Source organism: Lynx canadensis, chromosome B3 (assembly GCF_007474595.2).
Source record: "Lynx canadensis isolate LIC74 chromosome B3, mLynCan4.pri.v2, whole genome shotgun sequence".
In the NCBI taxonomy this organism is placed as follows: Eukaryota; Metazoa; Chordata; class Mammalia; order Carnivora; family Felidae; genus Lynx; species Lynx canadensis.
The window spans coordinates 52,411,134-52,426,241 of NC_044308.2; the positions used below are offsets into that span (position 1 = coordinate 52,411,134).

General features: G+C 34.5%; 1 protein-coding gene across 4 annotated transcripts in view; it reads left to right on the forward strand.

The window, feature by feature from the left end:
• DMXL2 (Dmx like 2) overlaps window positions 1–15,108 on the forward strand; it is a 159,587-nt gene that overhangs the window by 39,109 nt on the left and 105,370 nt on the right. The window lies entirely within an intron of this gene.

Sequence of the window (15,108 nt, forward strand, 5' to 3'; positions counted from 1 at the left end):
ATAGGGATACTCTTTTAGTAGATTCCTGAAAAGGGTGAATGGGAAAAAAAAATTTGAAGGTATTGCAAGCCTAAAGAGTTCTTCTTTTATGCTTGATTTGGCTAGGACTAGAATTGTGTTGAAAATTTTCTCAGGATTATGTTCTGGTTCTGTTGCTTTCTAGCTACCAGTGTTGCTATTTGAGAAGTACAGTGCCATTAGGACTGCCCTCCCTGCCCATCTCCACCTTATAGAGGTTTTAAGAATCTTCTGGTGTTTTGGGGTGCCTGAGTGGCTCAGTCAGTTAAGCACCTGACTTCGGCTCAGGGCATGATCTCATGGTTTGTGAGTTCGAGCCCCACACTAGACTCTGAACTGACAGCATGTATCCTGCTTGGGATTCTCTCTCCTCCTCTCTCTGCCCCTCCTCTCCTTGCTCTCCATCTCTCTTTCTCAAAAATAAGTAAATACACATTGAAAAAAACCCACAGGATAAAGTTTAATTGTATTTAATTGTATTATATGCAACTTTTATATATATAACTTTTTATATGTATATAACTTTTTTATATATATACATATATACACGTATATGTGTATATATACATACATATATACATATACTTATACATACATATATATGTATATATATATATTTTATATATGTATAACTTTTTTTATATGTATAACTTTTATATTACACTAAAACACAAGAATAGGTTTTCCAAGAACACCAGAGTTTATCCTTTTTAGTTCATCTCTAGTTGTAGAACACTCTCAACTGTTTTGTGGCTGAATAATTAGTTGATCCAGAGATAGTTGCTCAACAGGTGACCTTACAGACAGGAAGACTGCACAATATTATTGACAGAGAGACTGCAATCATGTGCAGTTCAGTAGTTACCTAATAACAATTTCAAAGTAGTAAGGAGTGTAAAAACTATTTTGAGATATTTACAGCAAATGTCATGTAATCTTAAAACATCTGTGATTTCTGTTAGAGACAGAGTCATAGGTACCACTAATACCACTTTGGTCTGTCATTTTTATTTGTAACTGAACTTTAGCATTTCCTTCAGTTAGCAGTTATGAAAATAGAGAAGTAATTGTTTTTCACCACTCTAGTTCATGGTAACTCTGAGTCTTAGTTGTCTTGGTTTCTCAAGAAGCAGATTCTGAGACAAGGATTCAAATATAAGTAATTCATGTGGGGAATGATCACCAAGAAATATACTGGATTTAAGGCAGGGAAGTGAAGGGGCTGAATAAAGGGTATGCTATCATGCAAGTGACTAACAAGTTGGGATCTCTGGGTAACTCTGGGAGCTGGTGTTCCTCACAACATCGTGTTCCTCACACATGTTCTTCATATGTATCAGTTGTTGGTTGGGTGCTGGTTATGGTATGGCAGTAGTTCTCAGCACTCAAAAACAAGTCCTAGGAAACTTCAGGCAGAGATACGTAGATGCCATAAGTTAGAAGTTGCACACTAAAATGGTAAGGCATGAGAGCATACAGGGTGTATCAAAAATATCTTTATATGTTAGAATTCTATCAACAGGCTCCTGGGGTTAGAGGACCTCAAAGAACCTGTGCCCTAAAATCTGGACATTTTGTGTTTTTGTTTTCCACATTTATGTCTAAAATCTATGTGGAATCATTTTTAGATACGATTTAAGGAAGAGGTTGATTTTTTTCTATATTGTTACCCAGTTGTCCAGCACACTATTGAAAAGCCTCTTCTTTCTCCATTGCTCTGTAATACCACTTTTGTCATAGATTTCAGTGTCCATATTTGTGTGGGTCTGTGTCTGGGTTATTTTCTCTAGTCCATTGGTCTTTTGTTGCACCAGCGTCACTTGTCTTAATTGCTATAGCTTTTGAATTGTTTTGATATCTGGTAGAACAAGTCCTCCTATCTTGTTCTTCTTCTTAAAGATGGTCTTATGTTTTCTTGGTCCTTTGTATGTTCAAATTAGTGTTTGGGTAAATACCCAATAGTGAAATTACTGGATCATATGATACTTCTGTTTTTAAGTTTTTGAGGCACCTCCATACTGTTTTCCACAGTGGCTCCATCAGTTTACATTCCCACCACCAGTGCACGAGGCTTCCTTTTTTCCCACATCCTTGCCAAGGCCCTTGGTATTTTCATGTAAATTTTAGGATGAGCCTGAAAAATTTTAAAAAACAAACAAAAAAACTTCTTTTGATTTCGATTGGTATTGCATTGACTCTATAGGTCAGTTTGGGGAGAATTGATATCTTTACAATTGAGTGTCCATCATGAATGCAACATATCCCTTCATTTATTTTAGAATTTTTAATTTTTCTTAGTATTCTTTTATATTTTATGTAGAGGCCCTAAACATTTATTAGATTCATTCCTAAATATTTGATATTTTTTGATATTGCCATAAATGGCATCATAATATAAATTTAATTTTATAATTGTGAATGGTAGATAGAAATGAAGTTAATTTTTTATATTGGTTTTAAACCTAGCAAATGTTACTGATAAAGTCACTGATTCTATTAAATCCTCTGTAGATCTTTCGTTTTTCTCTGTACATAATTATCTGTGAATATTGAGAGTTTTATTTCATCCTTTCTAAATCTCAAATGTTTTGTGTCTTTTCCTTTTTTTTACTACAGTATGTAGGACCTCTAGTATAATGTTGAATAAAATTAGTGAGAGTAGATATCTTTTTCTTACTCCCAATTTCAAGAGGATACGTTTCACTTGTTACCTTTGATTATGATGTTTACTGTAGGTGTTCTTTCTCGGCTAAAGGACATTTCCTTATTTATAGTTTGTTAGAATTTTTTTTTTTAAATCACAAATGATGTTGAATCTTAGGAAATACTTTCCCTGAATCTATTGAGATTATAATTTTTTTCTTTTTACTATTTTTTTTTAAAAAATGGTTTTAATGTTTATTTTTGAGAGAGAGAGAGAGAGAGAGAGAATGAGTGGGGGAGGGGCAGAGAAAGAGGAAGACACAGAATCTGAAGCAGGCTCTGGGCTGTCAGCACAGAGCCTGATGCGGGGCTCAAACCCACAAACTGTGAGATCATGACCTGATGCTCAACTTACTGAGCCACCAGGCGCCCCATCTTTTTTTACTCTTTTAATAAGATAAATAGGTGGGCTTATTTTCAAGTATTAAATAAGCCTTGTGTTTCTAGAATAACCCTAAATTGATTATAATGTATTATTCTTGCTGGATTTGGATTGCTAATATTTTCTTCAAGATTTATGAGATCTATCTGTGTGTTTAGAGTAAGATAACGTTGGTATATGTTATGGACTGAACATGGCCCCCCAACCCCCATTCGTATGTTAAACCCTACCCCCCAATGTGATGGGATTTGGCTATGAGGCTTTTGAAAGGTACTTACTGTTAGATGAGGTGTGAAGAGCATGTCACCCTCATATAGGAATAGTGAGTACTTTTATAAGAAGAGACACCAGAGAACTTGTTCTCCTTCTGTGACATGAATACATAGCAAGAAAGTAGTTGTCTGCAAGCCAGAAAGAGAGGTCCACCAATTTGATCATTCTGGCAGCCACATCTCAGCCTCCAGCCCTCAGAATTGTGAGAAAATACATTTGTTTAAGCCACTCAGTCTATGGTATTTTGTTATGTCAGTGCAAGCTCACCAATACAGCATAGCATGCCAGACATGCTATAACCTTGCCCATTCTGAAACAAGTAAACAACAGTACCAAAACTTTCTCTTGACCTTCTCTCAGCTTTTGCCACATTTCTTTGTCCCCCTTATAACACCTTCAGAGAGTTGCTTATAGTTGCTGGCTCCAAGTTTTTCTCTTCATTCTCTCTTCTGAAAGAGTCATTAGTGAATTCCTGTTACCAAATCCTGTGGTTAGTGCTTACTTACCCTAATGGCATGAATTAACACAGTTGGTTACTTCCTCACCCTTGAACACTTTCTTCAGTTTACTTTCAGGACACCATACACTCTCTTGATTTGCTTTTTAACTCTCTGACTGCCCCTCATTAGTTTGTTGGGATCACCTTTTCTTCCCTACTTTAAAATTTTGAAGTACCCTATGGCTTATTTCTTAGACCTCTCCTCTGACCATACTCACTCCCTTGGTGATCTCATCTTATCTCATGGCTTTAAGTGCATTTAGATTTGTATCTTTTGCCTGTAACTCTCCCCTGAGCTCCAGGCTAATTGTATGTGCATGTATGTGTGTATGTATGTGCACACACACTACACACATGTATACACACACTATACACACATGTACACATACACACACACTACACACATACATAAAACTAAATTTTTTAAGTTTTAATTAAAAAAAATACATCAGATGATATACATGCCAAAATACATGTTTTAAGGAAAACCTAAGTGGATACAATAGTGCCATTAATTGTATTTGAAAGAGGGTAATAGGAAAACATGCTTCAAATGCAGCATAGCATGCACAACACTACCCAAGCTGATGTCAGGGCAGTGACTATCTGGGAATATTATAAAGCTGCTTTTCAGTGTAAATCTAGAGTAGCTCTCTGATCACACTGAATTTGTCCTCCATTAAATCATCATGATGGCTTCATCTACAACAGACTTGTTAAATCAAAGGAATGACTAGCCTTACTAATCATTTGTGAGTATATTGTAACCCTAAGAAATACGAGTAACAAAAAGAACAAATCTGTGGGTATGGCCATTTTTTCATGGTCAAGTTTTAGGAGTAGTGGAATGCTAGTTTTTAAAGATGAAAGCTTTAAAGGTGACTGCTTAGTTTTAGAGATCAAAGGCAAAAATTATATTCTTTTTTTTTAAAGTAGGCTTCATGCCCAGTGCAGAGCCCAATATGGGGCCTGAACTCATGACCCTGAGATCAAGACCTGAGCTGAGATTAAGAGTTAGACACAACCAATGGAGCCACCTAGGCGCCCCTATTCTTTTTCAAATTATTTTTCCAGTGATTCTGATGTTTTCCTTTTATTAACCTTGTTTTTCAGACATTATGGAAAACTCTTCTTGCATCTCTACATTCTACACAGAAATATTAAATATTAGTTTTTTTTTTAATTTGTAGGTGATTGAATTGGCTTGTCAAGTTTTTCAGTGTTTGTTGTTGTTTTTTATTTTAGAGTGTGTGTGTGTGTGTGTGTGTGTGTGTGTGTGTGTGTGAGAATGGGGGAGAGGGGCAGAGGGAGAGAAAAAGAGAATCCCAAGCAGGCTCCACACTCAGCCCAGAGCCCGATGAGGGACTCAATCCCATGACCCTGAGATCATGGCCTGAGCCAAAATCAAGAATCAGATGCCCCATGATGTACTTTTTTTTTTTTTTTAGAGTTTATTTATTTATTTTGAGAGAGAACAGGGGACTGGCAGAGAGAGGGAGACAGAGAGAGAGAGAGAGAGAGAGAGAGAGAGGGAATCTCAAGCAGGCTCTGCACTGCAGGGCTCAAACTCACCGCGATATCGCTACCTGAGCCAAAGTTGGATGGTTAACCAACTGAGCCACCCAGGCACTCCAGTGCTCTGTTTAAATATCACTTTTTTTAAGGAAACCTCCCAGACCAGGTCAAGTCTCTCAAGTATATACTCTCACAGTATGCTTTTAATTTGTAGCACTTATAATTTTATTAAAACAATAATTTGTATCTGTTGTTTTTTTTAAAGAAGTCTCCATGCCTAGTGTGAGGCTTGAACTCAACAACCCTGAGATCAAGACCTGAGCTGAGCTGAGATCAAGAGTCTGACCCTTAATTGACTGAGCCATCCAAGCGCCCCAACAATAATTTGTATCTTTATTTACTGTTGTCTTCCCTTCTGGAGTATAAGCTCTGTACAACTAGCAATTATATTTTGTTGTCTCCTATCTCTTCCTTCCCTTCTCCTAACTATATCCCCATCAGTTTATTTATTTTTTTATTATTTTTTTTTATTCCCATCAGTTTATACAGTGCCCGCATTGAGTAAAGATTTATTGTTTGAGTGAATCAAGTGACCATTTTGTAGTATATAAGCAGTTAATAGCATATCATTATCCATTTATATGTTACAGACTAATTTTGTTTTTAAGGCTGAAACAGTCTGAAAGCTATTGAATTTTCTCAGAGTAAAATTTAGCTCTTTAGCAGATCTGTATCTGGACATGATCACATGAAATATAAGTCTTATAAAATATATTAAAATGCATGTAATTGGATTCAATTAATATAGTATATTAATGTAAATTACAAGATGTCTATCTTCTCTAAGTCTACCTTCTACCCTCTAGGTCCATCTGTGTTGTTGCAGATATCAAGATTTCATTCTTTTTTATGGCTGAGTAGTATTTCTGTCTGTGTGTGTGTACACACCGTATCTTCTTTATCCATTCATCTTTTGATGGACATTTGCTTCTATATCTTGATGATTGTAAATAATGCTGCAGTAAATACAGCATTGCATATATCTTTCAAATTAGTGCTTTTGTTTTCTTTGGTTAAATGCCCATCAGTGAAATTACTGGATTGTATGGTAATTCTATATTTAATATTTTGAGGAACATCCGTAATGTTTTCCAAAGTGGCTGCACCAATTTGCATTTCCACCAAAAGTGCACGAGGGTTCCTTTTTCTGCACATCCTCACCAACACTTGCTATTTCTTGTGTTTTTGATTTTAGCCATTCTGACAAGTGTGAAGTGATATTGTGGTTTTGACATGCATTTCGTGATGACTAGTGTTAAGCATTTTTTTCATGTGTCTGTTGGCCATCTGTATGTCTTCTTTGCAAAAATGTCTATACATGTCCTCTGCCCATTTTTTAAATTGGATTATTTGTGTGGTGTGTGTGTGTGTGTGTGTGTGTGTGTGTGTGTGTGTGTTGTATAAGTTCTTTATATGTTTTGGATATTAAACCCTTACCAGATAAATAATTTGCATATATCATTCAGTAGGTTGCCTTTTTGTTTTGTTGATGGTTTTCTTCACTGTATAAAATCTTTTTATTTTGGTATAGCCCCAATACTTTCATTTAGCTTTTGTTTCCCTTGCTTCAGGAGACAAATCAAGAAAATGTTTCAATGGCTTATGTCAAAGAAATTACTGCCTGTTTTCTTCTAGGAGTTTTACAGTTTCAGGTCTCACATTTAGGTCTTTAATCCATTTTGAGTTTATTTTTGTATATGGTGCAAGAAAGTGGTGCACTTTCATTCTTTTGCATGTAGTTGTCCAGCTTTTCTAGCCCTGTTTGTTGAAGAGATGGTCTTCTTTCCATTGTATATTTTTGCCACTTTTGTCATAGATTAATTGACCATATAATCATGGATTTATTTCTGGGCTCTCTATTCTGTTCCATTGAGCTATGTGTCTCTTTTTGTGACAGTACCATACTGTTTTGATTACTACAGCTTTGTAATATATCTTGAAATCTGGGATTGTGATACTTTCACCTTTCTCATTTGTTTTCAAGATTGCTCTGGCTATTTGGAGTCTTTGTGGTTCCATACAAATTTGAGAATTATTTGTTCTTGTTCTATGAAAATGTTGGTAATATTTTGATAGCGATTGTATTGAATCCGTAGATTGCTTTGGATACTATGGACATTTTAACAACATTAATTCTTCCAGCCCATGAGCATGGAATATCTTTCCATTTGTTTGTGTCACCTTCAAATTTTTATAATTTTTAGAGTACAGGTATTTCACCTCCCTGGTTAAGTTTAATTTTATTCTTTTTGGTACAGTTGTAAATGGGATTGTTTTCTTAATTTCTCTTTCTGCTACCTCATTATTAGTGTATGGAAATGGAACAGGATTCTGTGTATTCATTTTGCATACTGTGATTTTACTGAATCCATTCATCAGTTCTAGTAGTTTTTGGTAGAATCTTTAGGGTTTTCTTTTTTTTTTTTTTTCCAACGTTTATTTATTTTTGGGACAGAGAGAGACAGAGCATGAACGGGGGAGGGGCAGAGAGAGAGGGAGACACAGAATCGGAAACAGGCTCCAGGCTCTGAGCCATCAGCCCAGAGCCCGACGCGGGGCTCGAACTCACGGACCGCGAGATCGTGACCTGGCTGAAGTCGGACGCTTAACCGACTGCGCCACCCAGGCGCCCCTCTTTAGGGTTTTCTGTAGACAGTATCATATCATCTGCAAATGGTGAAAATTTCATTTATTTCTTACCAATTTGGATACCTTTTATTTCTTTTTCTTTTATTGCTTTGGCTAGGACTTACAGTATTATGTTGAATAAAAGAGAGTGGATATTCTTGTCTTGTTCTCTTAGAGGAAGGTCTCTCAGTTTTTCAACATTGAGTATGATGTTAGCTGTGAGTTTTTTCATAGGTAGTCTTTATTTTGTTGAGGTATGTTCCCTCTAAGCCTACTTTGTTGAGGGGTTTCATCATGATTGCATGTTGTACTCTGTCAAATGCTTTTTGTACATCTATTGAGATTATATGGTTTTTATCCTTTTTCTTGTTAATGTGATGTATCATGTTGATTGATTTGTGAATACTGAACCACCCTTGCATCCCTGGAATACATCTCACTTGGTTGGGGTGGATGAGTTTTTAAAAGGATTCTTGGATTCGGTTTGGTAATATTTTGTTCAGGATTTTTGCATCTATATTCATCAGAGATACTGGCCTGTAGTTTTCTTTGTAGTGTCTTTATCTGGTTTTGGTTTCAGGGTAATGTTGGCTTCATAGAATGAATTTTCCTTCCTCTTTTATTTTTTGGAATAGTCCTTCATGTAATCTTAATGTTTCTGATTGTCTCTCTTTGCTTACTCATTGTGTCATGTTTGCCTCAGCTGTGTGTCACAACTTTGAGACTATTTTAGGATATATGATCTTTTGACGAGAGGGTCATGTGGTACATTAAAAACTATTAATGACCCGTGTAAGATGATCAGTATTCATTGTTTGAACATCTACTGAATTTGAACTCTCATCTCTAATGAATCCAAAAGATTCCTTTGTACTTCAGACACAACTAATAAGACTAAAAAAGCACATCCTCTCAAATGGGACATCTAGATTTTATGCTCCTCAAAGGTGGTTCTGTTTGCATGTTCCATAATACTTAGTATCTTTTTCTTTGAATTTTTATTACAATAGCCTTAGCAGTTGATTATCATTTTTCTCCAAGTATTAGTCATGTTTTCTTTGCATTAAATTCTCCTAATTCTCCTAAGAGATAAGCATTCTGTAATTCTAATGGAAAGATAAGAATGCCTTACTGGTAAGGATCCTTTAGAGGTTAATAAAATGTGTCGTGGGTTTAAAAAGCTTATTTCCTCACATTTTTGAGAAGATACTACATCTATTTAAGATCTTCATGAAAAAAGAACAGAAACTAACTTTGTAATGTTGGCATTTCCCTCCCCCCCCCCCACCCCCCATCTGTTCTGCTTCTGTTAATAAAGCCAAGTTTGTCTGACTTGATGAAACAGATGGTAACTGTGTGATCTACCACTAGAAGGCATTTTCCACCGCCTCTGCTACATATGACAGGGTTTCAGTTCAGGTGTTGTGGGACTCAAAATCAGGTACCTTGAGGATTTTTAATGTTTTTAGTATTTCAGTTCATTGAGTACTTTCTATTTTGGGGGGGCTTAATAGTAATTTAACTTTTTATCTGAACTTTAAAGTCTTACTTGTTAAAGAGCTGTTTTTTCCCCCCACAATGTGTACCTGGTCAAATCTTCAGTTAAAGAATTGTTTGCTTTGCTTGATATGTATTTATTTAAATTTTTTAGGTTTATAAAGTTTATATTTGAACACTTTCTATAAGAGTAGGTTATTTTGTAAAATTTGAAAGTGGTTTAAAATACTATTTTCTTTGGAAACATTTTTTTTTTTTAATAGAGGATTAATGCTTTTGAGTAAAATACTGGGCTTTTTAAGGGCTTGGATTAGAATTTTTGATGAGGGTGATTTTGGCAGGAAGGAAAGCAGTAGGCTACAGAATGTTTCCAGAAGGTTTTCTTCCTCTTCAAATCACTTCCCTGTTCTTAGATTCAATGTTTTGGTTATTTAAGGATTGGCTTCTTGACCTTTTTTCCTTCTTTAAAATGGAATTATCTTTACTTTTTAAATGTGATAATGTATTGTAAAAAACATGCAGAGAAAATGAAAATCCTCTGCCAAATAGTCCTACCTTAAATAAAAAAGTTCACTGTTTTCTATTCAGTATATATTCTTTCAGACTTTTTGTTTCTTTGTAAGCCACATGGAAGTATGTGTGCATATACACACATACTCAAATTAGGTCATATTCTTTAAATTGTCTTTTTCACTTAACGTATAAGATTGCTGTGTCAATGCACAGCAATTCTTTTTAAAGGTGACATAATTTCCCATTATATTAATGAATATGTGTTTTAACTTAACCAGATAACTATTAATGAACATTAAATAGTTCTGTTTTTTCTATTGCTATTAAATATGAGCATCCTTGTACATAAATCTTGTCCTGTTGTTTCCTTTTTACAATTAACTTTACTGAAATATAGTTAAGATAAAATGTATATTTTATGTGTACAGTTCAGTGCGTCTTGACAGATTTATGTACTTTGTCAAGATTGCTTTTGCTATTCAAGGTCTTTTGTAGTTCCATATATATTTTAGGATTTATTGTTCTAGTTCTGTGAAAAATACTGTTGGTATTTTGATAAGGATTGCATTGAATCTATAGATTGCTTTGAGTAGTGTAGACATTTTTACAATTATTAATTCTTCCAGTCTATGAATACAGTGTTATCTTTCCATTTGTTTATATCTTCTTTGATTTCTTTCATCAGGGTCTTCTAGTTTTCAGTGTATAGTTCTTTCACCTCTTTGGTTAAATATATTCCTAGGTATTTTATTATTTTTGATTCAATAGTAAGTGGGATTGTTTTCTTAATTTCTTTTTTACTATTTTGTTATTAGTGTATAGAAATGCATCAGATTTCTCTATATTGATTTTGTATCCTCCAACTTTATGGAATTCATTTAGTTGGTATGATAGTTTTTTGGTGGAATTTTTAGGGTTTTTTATATGTAGTATGTCATTTGCAAATACCAACAGTTATACTTCAAAATGCCTTTTCTTTCCTTTCTCTTGTCTGATTACTATGGTTACGACTTCCAGTACTGTGGTGAATGATAATGGTGAGAGTGGATATTTTTGTTTTGTTTCTGATCTTAGGAGAAAGGTTTTAGCTTTTTACCATTGAGTTTGATGTTAGCTGTGGGTTTTTTATATATGGCTTTTATAATGTTGAGGTATGTTCACTCTATACTACTTTGTTTAGTTTTTATCAAGAATGGATGTTTGTCAGATGTTTTCTCTGCATCAGTTAAGATGATCTTAGGAACTTTATCCTTCATTTTGTTAATGTAATATGTCATGCTGATTGATTTGCATAAATTTAACCATCCTTGCATCCTGGAATAAATCCTACTTAATTGTGGTGAATTTTAATTTTTTATAAATTTTAATTTATTTTTGAATTGGTTTGCTAAGATTTTGTTGAGGATTTTTGCATCTACATTCATAAGGATTATGATGTAACCTATAATTTTTTTTTGCCAGAATTGTATAACTATTTTATTTTTGTTTTGATTTTTATTTTTATGTTTATTTTCCTTCCCTTCCCTTCCCTTCCCTTCCCTTCCCTTCCCTTCCCTTCCCTTCCCTTTCCTTTCGTGTGTGTGTGTGTGTGTGTGTGTGTGTCTGTCTGTCTTTGTGTCTGGTTGTGGTATCAGGGTAATGCTGGCCTCATAGAATGAATTTAGAAGGATTTCTCCCTCTTCTATTTTTTGGAATACTTTAGAAGGATAGGTATTAACTCTTCTTTAAATATTTGGTAGAATTCACTTGTGAAGCCATCAGGTACTGGACTTTTGTTTATTGGCAGTTTTTGATTACCAGTTCAACTTGATTGCTAGTAATTGGTCTGTTCAGATTTTCTATTTCTTTATGATTCAGTTTTGGGAGATTGATGTTTGTAGGAATTTATCCATTTTTTTCTAAGTTCAGTTTGTTGGCATATAGTTTTCTTTGTCGTAATCTGTAATTTTTATGTATTTCTGTGGTATTGGTTGTAATTTCTCTTTCATTTCTGATTTTATGTCCTCTGTGTTTTTTCTTTATTAGTCTGGCTAAAGGCTTAATAAATTTATCTTTTCAAAGCATTAGCTCTTAGTCACATTGATCTTTTCTATTCATTTTTAGTCTCTATTTCATTTATTTATACTCTAATTTTTATTATTTCCTTTCTTCTACTCATTTTGGGCTTTGTCCTTCTTTTTCTAGTTTCTTTAGCTGTGAAGGTTAGATTGTTTGAGATTTGTTTGTTTGTTTCTTGAGGTACACTTGTATCTCTCTAAACTTCCCTCTTAGAACTACTTTTGTTGCATTCCACAGATTTTGGACCATTGTTTTTCATTTTCATTTGTCTCCATGTTTTTGTTATTTCTTCTTTGATTTTTTCATTGACTCATTGGTTGTTTAGTAGCATCTTGTTTTGCAAACTTCATGTATTTGTTTTTTTTTTTCAGTTTTTTTTCATTATAATTGATTTCTAGTTCATACTGTTGTAGTTAAAAAAGATGTTGATATGATTTCAGTCTTCTCAAATTTATTTAAAGACTTATTTTGGCCTAATGTGACCTATCCTGGAGAATGTTCTGTGTGTACCTGAAAAGAATGTATTCTGCTGTTTTGGGGTGGAATGTTCTGTTAAGTCCATCTGGTCTAATGTGTTGTTCAAAGACACTGTTTCCTTATTGATTTTCTTTCTGGATGACCTATCCATTAATGCAAGTGGGGTATTGGGATATTTAAGTTCTGTACTATTTTTGTGTTACTATAAATTCCTCCATTTATGTCTGTTAATATTTGCGTTATATCTTTAGGTGCTCCTGTATTGGGTGCATAGATATTTACAACTGTTATAGCCTCTTGTTAGAGTGATCTCTTTATTATTATGTAAAGCCCTTTTTTGTCTTTTTACAGTTTTTGTTTTTAAGTCTGTGTTATCTGATATGAGTGCTACCTCAGCTTTTTTTTTTTCTCCTCCATTTGCATCGAATATCTTTCATAATCCCTTCACTTTGTCTGTATTGTCTTTAGGTCTGAAATGAGTCTTGTAGGCAGCATATAGATGAGTATTGTTTTTTGTTTTTAAAATTTTAATTTATTTTTAAAATTCAAGTATAACATACAGTATAATATTAGTTTTCATGTGTACAATATAATGATTTAATAATTCTGTACATTACTCTGTGCTCATCACAGTAACTGTACTCTTAATTCCCATCACCTACTTTACCCATCCACCCCTCCCACCTCCCCTCTGGAAACCACCAGTTCTCTATATTTAAGAGTCTGGTTTTTCGTTTTTTTCCTTTGTACATTTATTTTGTTTCTTAAATTCCACATATGACATCAGCTGTACTGAATAAAAAGCTTTTGCACAGTGAAGGAAATCGTCAATCATCAACAAAACAAAACACAATCTACTAAATGGGAGAAGATATTTGCAAATTATATATTTGATAAAAGGTTAGTATATGAAATATATAAAAAACTAGTACAACTCCACACCAACCCCTCCCCCCCAAATAATACAATTAAAAATGGGCAGAGGACCTGAAGAGACATTTTTCTTTTTTTTTTTTTTTTAACGTTTGTTCATTTTTGAGACAGAGAGAGACAGAGCATGAATGGGAGAGGGTCAGAGAGACAGGGAGAAACAGAATCCAAAACAGGCTCCAGGATCTGAGCTGTCAGCACAGAGCCCGGCCCGGGGTTCAAACTCACAGACCGAGAGATCATGACCTGAGCCGTAGTTGGACGCTCAACCGACTGAGCCACCCAGGTGCCCCTGAATAGACATTTTTCTAAAGAAGACATACAGATGGCCAACAGACAAATGAAAAGTGCTCAACATCACTAGTCATCAGGATGTGCAAATCAAAACCACAATGAGATCACCTCACAATTGTCAGAATGGCTTAAATAAAAAACACAAGAAATAACAAATGTTGGCGAGGATGTGGAGAGAAAGGAACCTTGTGCACTGTTAATGGGAATGCAAGCTAGTACAGCCACTGTGGAAAAGAGTATGGACGTTTCTCAGAAATTGAAAGTAGAATTACTGTAGGATCCAGTAATTCCATTGATGGGTACTTACCCAAAGAAAACAAAACACTAATTTAAAAAGATATATGTATTCCTGTGTTTATTATAGCATTATTTACAGTTAAAGTAATTATTGATAGGTATGTACTTCTTGCCATTTTGTTCATTGTATTCTAGTTTCTTTATAGTTCATCTCTGTTTCTTTTTTGCTCTCTCCCTGTGATTTATGGTTTTCTTTAGTGTTAAATTTGGGATTCTTTCTTTATTTTTAGTGTATCTATTGTGCATCTTTGGTTTGTTGTTGCCATGGAGTTTATATATAATACTCTATATAAGTCTGTATTGAGTTAATGTTTGTTTAAGTTCAAACACATTATAAAAGCACTACAGGGGCGCCTGGGTGGCTCAGTCGGTTAAGCGTCCGACCTCGTCTCAGGTCATGATCTCGTGGTTTGTGCATTTGAGCCGTGCGTCAGGCTCTGTGCTGACAGCTCAGAGCCTGGAGCCTGCTTCAGATTTTGTGTCTCCGTCTCTCTCTGCCCCTTCCCCACTTGTGCTCTCGCTATCAAAAATAAATAAAAAATGTAAAAAAAAAAAATAAAAAGCACTACATTTTTACTCAAGTTTTATGCATATTATATCATATTTTACATCTCTTAATTTTGTATATACCTTGACCAACTTTTGTATGTATAATTGATTTCACTACTTTTGTGTTTTAATCTTCCACCAGCTTTGAAAGTGATTGATTTACTATCTTGACTATATGTTTATTTTTGCTAGTAAAAGTTTTTTCTTTTATAGTTTTCTTCTAGTTATGGCCTTTTCTTTCTACTTAAAAGAGTTCCCTTAATATTTCTTACAAGGCTGGTTCAGAGGTGATGAACTCTTTTTTAATTATCTTTTATTTGTCTGGGAAACTCTTTATCTTTCCTTTAGTTCTGAATGATCACCTTGCCTGGTAGAGTATTCTTGGTTGTAGTATTCTTCATTGTAGAGTGTTCTT